Below are 16042 nucleotides of genomic sequence, written 5' to 3' on the forward strand. Positions count from 1 at the left end.
TGGCTGCTGTATATCTCATTAGCATATAATTAACATCCAGGTTAAATTACCACTGCCTTGTGGTTTAGTTAGTTAGCACTATGTAGTGTTAACTTCAAATAGTATGACCTGCAGAAGTGATCAAACTTACGGTTCTTGGTGCCGCGGACCAAACTGTTGAAATTCGCGGCCTTGTCCGCGGCCCCAAACACAATACATTTTGCGTCCCGGGAGGATTATAAGCAGTCTCATTGTCTGTTTCAGCACATTGATGTAGATGACCGAATATGGATATATGCGTCATGAGGGGGATATTATAAAGATGTGTCCAGTTTTACTGTTTTTGGTGATGTGATCGCTGTGCAGCCACGCTGATTCACGGCCGAGAAATCAGAAAACCCAGGAGGATTAACTGAGCTGGGGTCGCTGCTTCTGAATGGGACCACCGCTTCGTTAAGCCTATCATACTGTAATGCATCGGGGGAACACGTCCTTTGCTACATGTTCCCTCCTTACCTGTCATCACTCAGACCTCTACTCTGGCACCAGCTCGTGCGTGCCCCCTCGCTCTGCTTACAGAGCGCGTGCGCACGTGCAGCTCTTCCAGAGTGCCACGGAGCTTAGCTTCGTCCCCTTGGACGCGCCGCGTTTCTCTCGCGCGTGGCGCGCACACGTGACATCAAGCACCGCTTCCCAGCTGCGTGGCAAGTACTCATCTAGCCCACTTGTCTCCTGCAGCCAATCCTTGCCTCTGCGGAGGCCACACCTCCACTCCCTTGCTACTGGTTCCTGTGTGCTATAAATACCCTGCAGTTCCCTTCCTTCTTTGCTGAGCATAACCTATTGTAGCCTTGAGCTCCTGCTTCTGTTGTGCCTCCCTTGCTACTGGTTCCTGTGTGCTATAAATACCCTGCAGTTCCCTTCCTTCTTTGCTGAGCATAACCTATTGTAGCCTTGAGCTCCTGCTTCTGTTGTGCCTTGCTCCTTGTCCTGTGTTTCTCCCTGCAGTTTGATTCTATGTGTACCGACCCAGCTTGACTACTGATCTTATTTGTCTCTAATCGCTGTCTTTTTATTCCATAGATATCTGCCTTTTATTTTAGTATTGGTATTTTATATATGTTTTTAAAACCTTTTAATTAAAGTTTTATTAGTATGTATATAGTTTGACAATTTGTACTCTGTTTTTTGAACTCCTTACATGTGTGTATGGAGATTTAATGCACTGTGTCTTTTATTATGGTGTTTAGCCTATCACCATGACGTTAATCCCTTATGTAAATTAGATGCCTTTGATTGGCTCACTTTCAACCAATAGCCTAGACAGGATAGGTAAGGTATCTGTAAGGGTGAAACGCGTAGAGGGGGAGATTGCGGTGTCAGCCCTTGTGTGTTTTTGTAAGAATAAAGTTTATTGAAGAACATCCGGGAGCCTCTTTGACTCAGGCATGCGCAGTTGCGCCGAAACCACCCCTGTATCCTGAATATCCATAGACGGCGGCACGCAGGAGCAACCGAGGTGAGCGGGTCCCAGACCGGAGAAAATGCAGTTGAGGTAAGATTTAACATCCCCCTGCACCGGTCAACTCTGTGGCCACGCGGAGCTCCCTCGTACATTGCCCCAGTGTCTGAGACATTCAGGTGATTGCCCCTATACACGGAAGCGCAGGACAGACTCTTTGACGATTAGGTATTTATACCATCTAATTTGATCAATTAAACACTCCTGATGAAACCTCGGATGAGGAGAAATGCACAGAGTGTGTGTAGCAGACTGAATACTCAGCCGGATCGAAGAGGGAGGCTCCACACACGAACAGCTGTCTGTCCCGAGCTATCGCAAGAGTTTCCCGCTCGAGGAAGCAACCCGGAAGTGCGGGAGAGTGGGGACGCGACTGCTCCGTGTATCGAGCTGAGAGACGGCTCAGGGATCTCCATTGTGGGTGCAGATCTTATGATCCAATCGCTATTGTTATTTGGAAACCATGTGAGTGTATTTCTTACCATTTTTACTGCAGATAATTTTTATGGGTGCAGTATACACTATGTCTGTTCTTCTTTTTTGAATTTATGCCAGCGGTGAAGATACCCTAAGACATATGCGGAGGCAGTTTCTAGATGGGAGACCATTGCAGCATAAAGATACAGTACCTTTACACACACTTTAACACAAATTAATCTGTGAGCACACGATTCACTGGATGAATGAAGTTTGGATGCTTCACTATGTTGTATATGTTTTTTATTTTTCATGGCCTTTGCGCTCCCTGATTTTCTCTCTGTGTCTACCCAGAGCAGCCCTGTATTTTCTCTACAGGATTGACGTAGGGGGTCTTTGGAGCAAAATTCCATTAATGTCAACTCTGGGGACCCCGTGCTTCCGGAGATATAGAAATCTTAGGGGGTTCTGCTATCTTTATTTAAATCATTTAAATGTCCTTTAAAACCCCCTTGATGATGAAGATGATCAAATATGGTCCAATAGTATTCCCCCCTGTGACATAAATATCCATATTCAGTTATCTAAATCATCGGGACAGACCGGATTAAATTACTGACCCCCCTTTATTACTTTAGTGGATAACCATAAAGGTAATTAAGGGTTAACCCCTTCTGCCACCCACCTTCATGGGGCAAATACCCCCTTAACCCACACCAACACCAACACGGCAAACAAACCTACCCCCTGCCTCTCTAGACTAGTGGTTTTTGGAATTCCCAAAAAATCAACCTGCTTAAAAAAAAACCCATTAAAAATACATGTGAAACTTAAGCCCATTCATTATCACTGTGTCTACCTAAGACCTATCAATATGGCCCTAGATAGGCATTTTGGCAATTCATAGTAAGCTATAATACCCCAAAATAATAATATGAAAATATATCCTGTACCCCCTTCATTACCTTAGGGGCTAACTGCTATGGTAATTAAGGGGTTAACCCTCCTACCCCCCACTCTCTCCCCCCCAAAGGGCATGTAACCACTGTCCCTAGGGCAAGTACTTCTGCGGCCGAGTTTATTCGAGCATTTGCCCGTTCTCGGCTGCAGCAGTAACCTGGCCGGAACGTCCCGCCGCCGTCCTCACATCCGCGCGACACCAGGGCTCCCTCGGGGAGCCCTGGGCACGCGTACAGGCGGCACAGGCACCCGATGACGCGTGACCGCGCATCGGTGATGCGCGGCACGCTGAGGGAGTGCGGCTCGCAAGCCGGGACATATCCCGGCTTGCGGAATGAGCCATACTCAAATAAAGTGTGCCGCCTGTGTATGCCGTTCACGCACCCCCAACATAACTACCCCCTTCCTCTAGACTAATTCCTAATGTCCCTCTTAGTAAAATGTGGCTAAGAGTGAGTTGGGAATTAACAAAAAAAAAAGTACAGCACTGCATTAAACATTCATTTAATATAAATGTAAAAAATATATTGTGCTGGAATACAAAAAAAATACATGTACAATACAGTATTAAAATGAATTATTTATCCCTCTGCATTACCGTGGTAACTTACCATTAAGGTAATGAAGGGGTTAACCCCTCCTGTCACCCTCCCAATAGGCCTAACCACCTACCCCCTGGGAAAGTACCCCCATCACCCCCCCCCCAAAACAGACACAGTAATGGGCAGTTGTCCTATTTGCCCAACAATCTGGCTAATAGCGCTTTTTTCCATTGAGATATATAACAAAAATTCTTTAATACCTGACTACTTACCTCAGTTACTTTCTCTTGTTATTTTGTTATCTCATCATCCACATCAGTGATTTCAATTATGGAGTTGTGACCCAAAAGATGAAGCAACATAGTGATACATTCAGCTATTGAAATGTAAATCTTCTGAAAAATATATTTGGGATTTTGCTGTGTTGTGGTGGTGCATTTCTAACAAGCACTGAGGGCCTTATTCAGAGAAGATTCATAAAAAAATTCACCAGTGATTTTAAAATGAGTGTTTTTTGGGCGTTGCTATCACGGTATTCAGAAAGGCTGGATTACCAGTGATAGCAAAATGCCCAAAACTGGCGAGTTGCTGCCAGCGAGAGCATCGAGCCTCTGAAAAGGCCTAAACCAGCGATTCATTTCTGCTGCAGAGAGAGCTGCTCTGAGAGAGCCGCCTCTCCCAGTTGAAATAAAGGTGCCTGTAACTCTAAAAGCAGGGGGACCCCGGACATAAAACCAGCGTGGTTCTGCTCCGGAGACCCCCTGCACCTCTACACTAGTAATGAAATATATATTTAAATAAATATTTAAAAACACATCAATACATGGCAAAAACAGAGCTCCTTATACTTCCTCCCAAACCTGGCCCTACTACCTCCTTCCACATTGCTATTGGAAATACGATCATTCACCCAGTAGCCCACGCACGCTGCCTAGGGGTTACATTTGATTCCTCACTCTCATTCTCCTCTCATATTCAAAACGTTTCTAAAACTTGTCGCTTTTTCCTCCGCAATATCACAAAGATACACCCTTTCCTCTGTTACTCAACTGCTAAAACTCTGACTCAGGCCCTCATTCTCTCACATTTCGATTACTGCAACCTCCTGCTGTCCGGCCTTCCTACCTCTCACCTGTCTCCCCTACAATCTATCCTAAACGCTGCTGCCAGAATCACTCTACTCTTTCCTAAATCTGTCTCCGCATCTCCCCTCCTGAAATCCCTCTTCTGGCTTCCGATTAAATCACGTATCTCACACTCAATTCTCCTGCTCACTTTTAAAGCTTTACATTCTTCTGCCCCTCCTTACATCTCAGCCCTAATTTCTCGCTATGCACCATCCCGACTCTTGCGTTCTTCTCAAGGATGTCTTCTTTCTACCCCCTTTGTATCTAAAGCTCTCTCCCGCCTTAAACCTTTCTCACTTTCTGCCCCACACCTCTGGAATGCCCTTCCCCTCAATACCCGACTAACCTCCTCGCTATCCACCTTTAAGACTCACCTTAAGACACATCTGCTTAAAGAAGCATTTGAGTAGCACTGGATAATCATGGACACATGACACATAAAGCTTGGCCCCCTGCAGACGCACTTACTAGTATTCCCTCCTACTGTCTCTGTACGTTCTCCCTACCTACCAATAAGATTGTAAGCTCCTCGGAGCAGGGACTCCTTCCTTAATGTTACTTTTACAGTATGTCTGAAGCACTTATTCCCATGATCTGTTATTTATATTATTTGTTATTTATATGATATGTATTACTACTGTGAAGCGCTATGTACATTTATGGCGCTATATAAATAAAGACATACAATACAATAGTGTCAGAAAATGTGTTTTATTCAATCTCTATTAGCATATGAAGAGAGAGAAAGGGCAATCCTTTAGAGGAGGTATACTCCTAAATACTCCAAGTGGGTAAAATAGCCCTTAGAGATGTATAATGACATGGACAAAGTAACTTTTAATACATATACAATTAAAGACAATGAGAATGGACCTCCAAAGAGCTGCAAAATAAAAGATACATTAACACAATACAATGTATACATTATGTATTAGCCTAACTATGTGAGTTAAAAAGTTATACATTTATTAAGAGATAAAATTAAGTGAATAATAAATGAAAATTTGATTATATAGGGCACAAGATCTGAGGGTTATCAGATCAGAATGTGAACTGGTTCTTGTAGTGAGACCTAGTACGTTGTGGTAATTTAAGCAAAATTAAAAGCAATGAACAAAGGTGGTGTATTTATATTTGCAGAACAAAAAAAATCATGATTTAGAGCCTGCTCGATAATGCAGATTGAAAAATCGAAATCCATTCAATCACACATTGGCTTCTTCAGAGGAACAATCACCTTGAAAGATACCCTTTCCGCTTAAATAGATAGGTACATACAGTAGAAGGGATTTAATGCCTCCTGTACAATCTATATTAACGAGATTGCACAGATCTGGTCTATGGAGAACAATGTGTTATCAATGACGCTTAAGTCTAATAAATGCAATTATTAGTAAATTGGGAACAATAAGTGACCTGTTAGGAATATAACCACTAATTGGCTTAAAATTGAACTACAGGTGTAGTAAAAAAAAACGCCTATGAGTGTGTATAGCAAACCAATAATAAAGATGTACTGTATGTTGATTGCAGCTCAACCCTTAGGTGGTTTGCTTTTTCTCACTCCTAATTGTGTAGATTTCCATGTCATGGGGAGTGCATGTCAATATAGAAAAATAGAAAACATACAATAGTGCAATATGTATGTGGTATGTTAAATTATGATCTGAGAATCCACAGGAAAAATACTCACATATTTCCCATTCTTTTTAGCATGTCCCAAATCTTTGGCAATGATGTATAATGATAAACTCTGGTTGATCTTATGTAGGAAGCGTTTCTCCTGACCTCTTGCAGGTGAAACGCATAGAGCTCCTGTGTGAGCTGAGAGAGGAGATGCCAATACATCGCTGCCGTCATCAACCCCGATCATCCGAGTATTCAACCCGGAAGTGAGAGACATGGGGAACACGTAGCTGAAGGGCTGAGAGTGCATCAGCTGTTCCTGTTGCCCTGTGTGGCTAAAACGCTTTTAAAGAATTGACACCATGTGAGTGTTCACTTTTTATTTGCTCTTATTTATAAAATCTATTTCAGTCTGCACTATTGGGTCCTCTAGCTTTATTTTACTAAGGTGCTTCATACACAATACCAACCAGAGTTTACCATCATACTGTACATCATTGCCACTGATTTGGGATATGCTAACAATAATGGGAAATATGTGAGTATATTTCCTGTGGACTCACAGACCACAATGAACCATACCACAGACATATTGCACTATTATATGTTTTCTATTTTTCTATATTGACCTGCGCTCCCCATAACCTGGAAATCTACACAGATCTGGTCTAATAAGATGAAAAGTTTAACATCCAGATAGTATCAAGAATAGTTGTTTACAAATAATAGTGCTTGCTTGTCAAACCAGTTTTAACTGTGTAATCCCTAGAGTAGCAGAGGTGGCACCCATTTTCTTCTAATCCATTAATTTAGCGGCTAGCCGGTACGGTAATGATAGTTTTAAAATTTTCCTTTTTTTAATAATAGTGTAAGGGAGCGGAGGGTCTCTGGAGCTGAACCCCATTAATTTCAGGTCCAGGGACCCCCTGCTTCCTGAGATATAGGCCTCGTTATTGGGTTCCAGTATCCCCGCGATGTTTACATCTTGCGATCACGTGACGTGGGAGATTTACGCACAGGGGGGTACCAGAACCCCATAATGGAGCCTGTAACTCAGGAAGCAGGGGGGCCCGAACCTGAAATTAATGTGGTTCAGCTCCGTTGACCCTCTTCTCTCATACACTATTGAATTTTTGTTTTAGAATTAACGTAGCAGTTAGCCGCTAAGGCAATGACGGAGTTAAGCAAGAGTACCTGGTTTATTGAGGATACAGAATACAGGGGCTGAGTGAATGGGGGGTACTTAGCCCGGGGTGTTTGGTTAGGCCTACAATCAAGGTTGCGGGAGGAGTTAACCCCTTCATAACATAGCAGTGGTAACCGCTATGGCAATGAACAGGTTAAACCCTTCTGCTCCCAACCCAAGAGGCCTAACCCCTGACCATGGGCCAAGTACCCCAATTCACTCACCCCCTGTGCCCCCAATAAACATTAATAAACATTAAAATACCTACTACCTACCAATTAACAAAAAGAGCTGTGATGCCAGATTTCCTGAGACCCAGGTTTTTACCTTAGACAACCTCAGTCCTATAAAACACAAAACTACAGAAGGCCTGGTCAGTTGTATGAATGGCAATAAAAACAATTCTTGTATTTTTAAAACAATTTTCAAATCAAATTAACCTCTGGTGTGACAGATTGATTAAAATACTTAATGATATTGTTGTGAGAAGCCCTATCGCGAAAGGCACACCTGTGAGCACGTGACTTGGGAATGTTACAAGGGTTCATACAAACGGCTATCAAGCTATCTCACTAATCTCCCCGCGGGGACCCAAAAATGAGTAATATCTCCCCTCAATCCATCACAAATATAACCTTAAACTAGCTGTTCTATCAATGATGACAAAAAGTATTACGCTAGTGTCTTTTATCCCCAGTTTACTAAGAAAAAATATGATTAATACACAAATCCATTGCAGCAAAATGTATCTGAAAATGCAGTTACTCTTTTCTAAAACATGCAAAGTTCAATTAGAGCCCAGACAATACTTTTTACATTTTCGATTTAATATACAAAAGTAGCACAGTGCTGACTTACAAATAATAAACCTTTATGCAGCATTGATATCTGATTTACCGATAATTCATGAGGATACATTTTATACCCCCCTCTGAGTTAGCGTCTGCAGGTTGATTTGAACCTCTTTTGTGGGGGGTTCATTACTTCTTCGTTTTCTTCTCCTCCCCAACTTCTTTTTCTCCCCAATCCTGATGGTGGGTATTGATCTCTCTCTGTCTGCTGGTGGTTAATCTCTCCCTTGTCTCGTCCCCCACCTCAGTAGAGGGGGGAAGGGGGAACGAAAATCCAGATGTGTTCAGGATAACACTTCAAACCTATTAGACAAACTATTTTTAGGGTCTTTTATGTTTTCTTTCTCAGATTTATACATTTTATTTTTTTGAATCGCTGTGGTTTTAGGTCCAGGGACTCCCTGCTTCCCGAGATACAGGCCCCTTTATGAGGTGCCGGTATCCCTCTGCATTTAAAGGTCCCGATCACGTGACCGCGGAATGCAAACCAAGCAGAGGGATACTGGCACCCCCTAAAGGGGCCTGTATCTCGGGGAGCAGGGGGTCCCCGGACCTAAAACCACAGCGGTTCAGCTCCGGAGACCCTCTGCACATCTACAGTATAAATAAAACACACACATCAATAAAGAATCGTTCCTTACCTTTGCGGCTATGTGCTATGGTAACGAAGCAGCATGAATGTATTTTTAATAATATTGTACAGTGAGCAGGGGGTTCCCTGAGCCAGAAATCAAAGCTCAAGGGACCCCCCTGCTCCTGCACAATATTATTAAAATACAGAAATGCTGCTTCATTACCATAGCTGATAGCCGCTAAGGCAAGGTAGGGTTAAGGCAGAATAGCATGTTTATTGGGGACATTTGCCCCCAATAAAAATTGCAATAAACAACATACAGTACAGTACACCCCCTGTGTATTTAAAATACATAAACAACAATAAATACATTAAATACATATTTTTAATGTGTCTGTTAAACCTCCCTGCCTTGACTGTAATCTATGTAAGGCCCCCTCCCCCTAATGTGTCTGTTACACAGATTACAGTCAAGGCAGGAAAGTTTAAGCCCCCCTCCCCCTAATGTGTCTGTTCAACTTCCCTGCCGTGACTGTAATCTGTGTAAAACCCCCTCCCCCTAATGTGTCTGTTTAATCTCCCTGGCCTGTGTTTCTGTGAGTGCAGTGTATGTAAATGAGGTGAGGGGGAGGGGGATCCCGTGTAAATATAATGCAGCGCCTCACTGCCAATGGCCCACCCCGTGAGGCCTAACCACCCACACCCACTACCCACTACCTACCTGCCCATGGCCCCTCCGCTGCTGCAAAACAGAGACAAAAATGTAAACATCCAAAGTAATGTCCCCTAACCCCTCAATCATCATAGCGGTTATTAACCGCTACAGTCATTAAGGGGTTAACCCACCCTCACCCACCACTCGGGACGCCTACATACCCTCCCACACTAACCCCCCACCCCGTGAGGCCTAACCACCCATACCCACTACCCACACACAAGGGAGGCCTACCCACATACCCCCCCACCCCCAGTACCCACAATAAAAACAATACAGTGACCCACAATAAGCATCATTATATTTATTAAACACATTACCCACCCCCTGTGCCCCCCCATAAATACAAGATTTATCCTTTTACAAACAGGGTTCATAACGCAGCCCCACGCGAGTCCCCGGTGGGCTGGCGGGGCACCTGACAGACCTACAGGGTATCAGCAGCCCTTTTCAAACAGGTTCTGGAGGCCTGCTGGTGGGTCCCGCCAGCGCCATGGCCCCCAGGTGGTCTCCTTGGGTCACCGTGGGCCACAATTGGGTCCCCACGGTAGGCACGCAGATGTCTGGTAGCCCCGGGTCAGACCCACGGATGTCTGCGGGGCCTCGGGTGGTTCCCACAGGGGTCTGAGGAACTCACGAGTGCTCACTACGGATCCGCGGTGCCCCCACAGAAGTGGGATCACACATAATCATCCCCGCATCTATGGGTCGGCGGTGCCCCCACAGATGTGAGGCCACCGCTCCATCCCTGCATGTGTCACCCGTGGAACCACCAGCCTGATACCCATGAGATACCCGAGGAGACCCACAGGTGGTCTCCAGAGGTCTCACGCGGAGCCACGGAACAAACCCTGAATGTAAAAAAAATATAACTGCCCTATACATTCAATACATACACCCCCCCCCCCACACCTACAGTACAATAATGTGCAAAATAACTATTATCCAGATATGGATAATAGATTAATTGCCCATTATTAAAAACATTAAAAACATTAACTAGCATATTCAAATAAATAAAGTACTACTGACCTCATCAATAAGAATTCTCCGTCGCCTTGTCTTGCCCACAAAATACATAGCAAATACAAAGCCAATACATTGCAAGTACATTCAGATATCAATTAACCCCTTAAACACCTTATCAGATAATAACCGCAACGGTAATTAAGGGGTTAAGCCACACTGGCCCGATACCCACCCTTCACCCATGAATTTGTACAGTGGCTTCATCATGCAACTATATATACAGTATATATAGAAGTGTTATTTGTAGTACAGTATGGTTTTGATAACCCTTCTACATTTATTTGTATATTGGTTCATCATGTGTGTGTATATACTGTGTGTGTATATATATATATATATATATATATATATATATATATATATATATATATATATATATATATATATATATATATATATATACAGTATATACACACACATGATGAACCAATATACAAATAAATGTAGAAGGGTTATAAAAACCATACTGTACTACAAATAACACTTCTCCATACAGACACACTACATTACAATGAATTTCCTTTAATAATCCTAACTGATCTTACAATCTAAATCATCAAATACACAAGAAAAACGTCACCTTCCAATCCATACATTGCATTTACATTGTATAAATGATGCATAAAATCTATGCACCATATACATTCTGCAAATGAATGTTAACAATATCATTGCAAGCAAACTACAAATACCTCCAAACAAGTAAACTATTTTAACCAATCAAGTAAACAAAAATCAATTAGCAATCATTATTTACATCCCTAAACAATTGACAGTCCATCCCGAACAATGAAAAAATTAACTAATTCACGCCTGGAGCAGAACAATTTAGCATGTGAAAAAATATAAGTACCCACCAGAATACAAACTTTAAAACGAAGGCTAACCCTGAACACAAGCACACAATACAATATCAACAATTACATCTATCTAATTGTAAAATACTTTAAACACACAATAAAGCATAGCAGCATAGACAAATTAATTTAAAACACATCAAATCAAGCTATTATACTTTATATATAGTTGCATGATGAAGCCACTGTACAAATTTATGGGTGAAGGGTGGGTATCGGGCCAGTGTGGCTTAACCCCCTTAATTAGCTGTGCGGTTATAATCTGATAAGGTTTTAAGGGGTTAATTGATATCTGAATGTACTTGCAATGTATTGGCTTTGTATTTGCTATGTATTTTGTGGGCAAGACAAGGATGTCGCTGGCGACGGAGACTTCTTATTGATGAGGTCAGTAGTACTTTATTTATTTGAATATGCTTGTTAATGTTTTTAATAATGGGCAATTAATCTATTATCCATATCTGGATAATAGTTATTTTGCACATTATTGTACTGTAGGTGTTGGGGGGGGGAAGGGGGGTGTATGTATGGAATTTATAGGCCAGGTTTATTTTTTTTACATTCAGGGTTTGTTCCGTGGTTCCGTGTGAGACCTCTGGAGACCACCTGTGGGTCTCCTGGGGTATCTCACGGGTATCAGGCTGGTGGTTCCACGGGTGACACATGTGGGGATGAAGCAGTGGCCTCACATATGTGGGGGAACCGTGGATCCGTAGTCTGCGGGGATGAAGCGGTGGCCTCACATCTGTGGGGGCACCGCCGACCCATAAGTGCAGGGATGATGATGTGTGGTCCCACTTCTGTGGGGGCACCACGGACCCATAGTTAGCACTCGTGAGTTCCCCAGACCCCCATGGGAACCATCCGAGGCCCCGCAGACACCTGTGGGTCTGACCCGGGGCTCCCAGACATCCGTGGGCCTACCGTGGGGACCCAATTGTAGCCTACGGTGACCCAAGGAGACCACCTGGGGGCCATGGCGCTGGCGGGACCCACCAGCAGGCCTCCAGAACCTGTTTGAAAAGGGCTGCTGGTACCCTGTAGGTCTATCAGGTGCCCCGCCAGCCCACCAGGGACTCGCGTGGGGCTGCGTTATGAACCCTGTTTGTAAAAGGATAAATCTTGTATTTATGGGGGGGCACAGGGGGTGGGTAATGTATTTAATAAATATAATGATGCTTATTGTGCGTCACTGTATTGTTTTTATTGTGGGTACTGGGGGTGGGGGGGTATGTGGGTAGGCCTCCCTTGTGTGTGGGTAGTGGGTGAGGGTGGTTAGGCCTCACGGGGTGGGGGGTTAGTGTGGGAGGGTATGTAGGCGTCCTGAGTGGTGGGTGAGGGTGGGTTAACCCCTTAATGACTGTAGCGGTTAATAACCGCTATGGTGATTGAGGGGTTAGGTGACATTACTTTGGATGTTTACATTTTTGTCTCTGTTTTGCAGCAGTGGAGGGGCCATGGGAAGGTGGGTAGTGGGTAGTGGGTGTGGGTGGTTAGGCCTCGCGGGGTGGGCCATTGGCAGTGAGGCCCTGCATTATATTTACACAGGATCCCCCTCCCCACATTTACATACACTGCACTCACAGAAACAAAGGCCAGAGAGATTAAACAGACACATTAGGGGGAGGGGGCTTTACACAGATTACAGTCACAGCAGGGAAGTTGAACAGACACATTAGGGGGAGGGGGGCTTAAATTTTCCTGCCTTGACTGTAATCTGTGTAACAGACACATTAGGGGAGGGGGCCTTACATAGATTACAGTCAAGACAGGGAGGTTTAACAGACACATTAAAAATATGTATTTAATGTATTTATTGTTATTTATGTATTTTAAATACACAGGGGGTGTACTGTACTGTATGTTGTTTATTGCAATGTTTAGTGGGGGCAAATGTCCCCAATAAACATGCTATTCTGCCTTAACCCTTCATTGCCTTAGCGGCTATCTGCTATGGTAATGAAGCAGCATTTCTGTATTTTAATAATATTGTGCAGGAGCAGGGGGGGTCCCTTGAGCTTTGATTTCTGGCTCAGGGAACCCCCTGCTCACTGTACAATATTATTAAAAATACATTCATGCTGCTTCGTTACCATAGCACATAGCCGCAAAAGTAAGGAACGATTCTTTATTGATGTGTGTGTTTTATTTATACTGTAGATGTGCAGAGGGTCTCCGGAGCTGAACCGCTTTGGTTTTAGGTCTGTGGACCCCCTGCTCCCCGAGATACAGGCCCCTTTAGGGGGTGCCGGTATCCCTCTGCTTGGTTTACATGCCGCGGTCACGTGATCTGGACCGTTAAATGCAGAGGGATACCGGCACCTCATAAAGGGGCCTGTATCTCGGGAAGCAGGGGGTCCCTGGACCTAAAACCACAGCGGTTCAGCTCCGGAGACCCCCTGCACATCTACACTATGAATAAAAATGTATTTATTTATATTCATGTATTTATTTATTTATTTATTTAGATTTATTTATTTATTTTTTGGGCGGCTGCTGTGTGTGAATTTTTTGTGGGTAGCGGGGGTGGGTAGCGGGGGTGGGTAAAGGGGGTATTAGCCCCAACGGTGGTTGTTTAGGGCTTGCGGGGAGGTAGCGGGAGGGGTTAACCCCTTCAGGACCGTAGTGGTATTAACTTCTACGGTCGTGAAGGGGTTAAGTGCACCCACAACCACCCCGCAAGTCCTAAGCTCACACCAAGGGCCAAATACCCCCTTCACCCACCCCCACTACCCATAATAAAGCGGGCACGGTGGGTTAACCCCTTCATAGCCTTAGCGGCTATCAGCTATGGTAATGAAGCAGCATTTCTGTATTTTAATAATATTGTGCAGGAGCAGGTGGGGGTCCCTTGAGCTTTGATTTCTGGCTCAGGGAACCCCCTGCTCACTGTACAATATTATTAAAAATACATTCATGCTGCTTCGTTACCATAGCACATAGCCGCAAAGGTAAGGAATGATTCTTTATTGATGTGTGTGTTTTATTCATACTGTAGATGTGCAGAGGGTCTCCGGAGCTGAACCGCTTTGGTTTTAGGTCTGGGGACCCCTGCTCCCCGAGATACAGGCCTCTTTAGGGGGTGCCGGTATCCCTCTGCTCTGTTTACATTCCGCGGTCACGTGATCGGGACCTTTAAATGCAGAGGGATACCGGCACCCCATAAAGGGGCCTGTATCTCGGGAAGCAGGGGGTCCCCGGACCTGAAACCAACGTGGTTCAGCTCCGGAGACCCCCTGCACATCTACCCTCTGAATAAAAATGTATTTTAAATAATTTTTAATGTGCCGATGTTCGCGCAGGGAGAGCAGCGGATCTCTCTCTGCTGCAAACACATCTCGCCCCCGCCGGCCTATAGTATCATTGATGTGCATATACAGTAATGTATGTGTATGTTAGGGGTTATAGGGGTTGTTGTTATACAGTATATATACTGTATATATATACTGCATTACAATTCATGAATTTATGCCATCTGGCAGACACGCGAAGCATTGCAGCCTATTAAATCCTGAACCATTATCAATTAACACATCAACCGCGTGTCAGCCGGGCATGACCCGTGGCTGGGAAAGCAAAAGGAATGCGGCATGCTCCGGGTGAACAGCGTGGCATTCCAGGAACAAGCCAGGGACAAACCGGTGATTTGTTAGAATAAAGTCTGCCGCAGCAGTAGCAAAATATCACAATGGTTTGAGGCACGGTGTCTCGGTGGATCACCGTATCTTTGTGCAGAGAGAGGCGGTGATTTTACAATTGTTACGCTCTCCTTCATTACGACAGTGGCTAACTGCTAAGGTAATGAAGGGGTTAATCCCTGCCACCCATCCTTGGGCAAGTACCACCTTCCTCCAACCTGTACTGAAATGCTTGCTCAAAATATACTGATAGAAATTCTTGTTCAAGTTGTCCATGTCACCAACGAATACGCACATGGACACACCCACACCAATTTTTAGTTAAATATGGTTTATTAATTCTCAGCTTCGGTTATATGCAGTTCACGGCAGTCAGGATACCACATACGGTTTACCAAGATGACCCCACATCTCTCCTCAAATGCCTGGTAATTAGAGTTGTTTTTCTGCGATCACGTACACACAGGCATAGAGCACTTCAGCATCAACTCTATCCATATTCACTGGAACATTAACATTTTGAGCACCCGCAAGAATGTACCAAGAAACAAAACGTAGGCATTCATAGCATTTTTTGAGCTGAAGCAGACACTGAAAAAGAGGAACTAAGTTTTTTAAAACTTACAATTTTACAGTAAAAGTAAGCATTTAAGCATAACCTATTACACACCAAAAGATAACCCCTTACATGCCATCAGAAACAAGACCAACTCCATTATCCTTACAATCCACCTGTTGTTTCTGGGGCCTAGGATAGTTAACCTGACAGTATAGTAACTATAGTTTTCACAGGTAAGACTTGCAATCTTAAATATATGCAAGCATACTGTAAATCATCAGAAACAGCCTTATACGGTATTCCACCTGTTGTCGCTGAGGGTTCATTTGGCATATCCAACATATCATATAAAGGCCTGGTCTTAACGGGTAAAGCTTGTACAGTGGGTTTAGTGAGGCAGGATTTAAAATCTTTTGTCCAATCTCCCCCAACCAAGCAAACAACCCCACATTATCTCCTT

This window comes from Ascaphus truei, chromosome 1 (assembly GCF_040206685.1).
Source record: "Ascaphus truei isolate aAscTru1 chromosome 1, aAscTru1.hap1, whole genome shotgun sequence".
Lineage (NCBI taxonomy): Eukaryota > Metazoa > Chordata > Amphibia > Anura > Ascaphidae > Ascaphus > Ascaphus truei.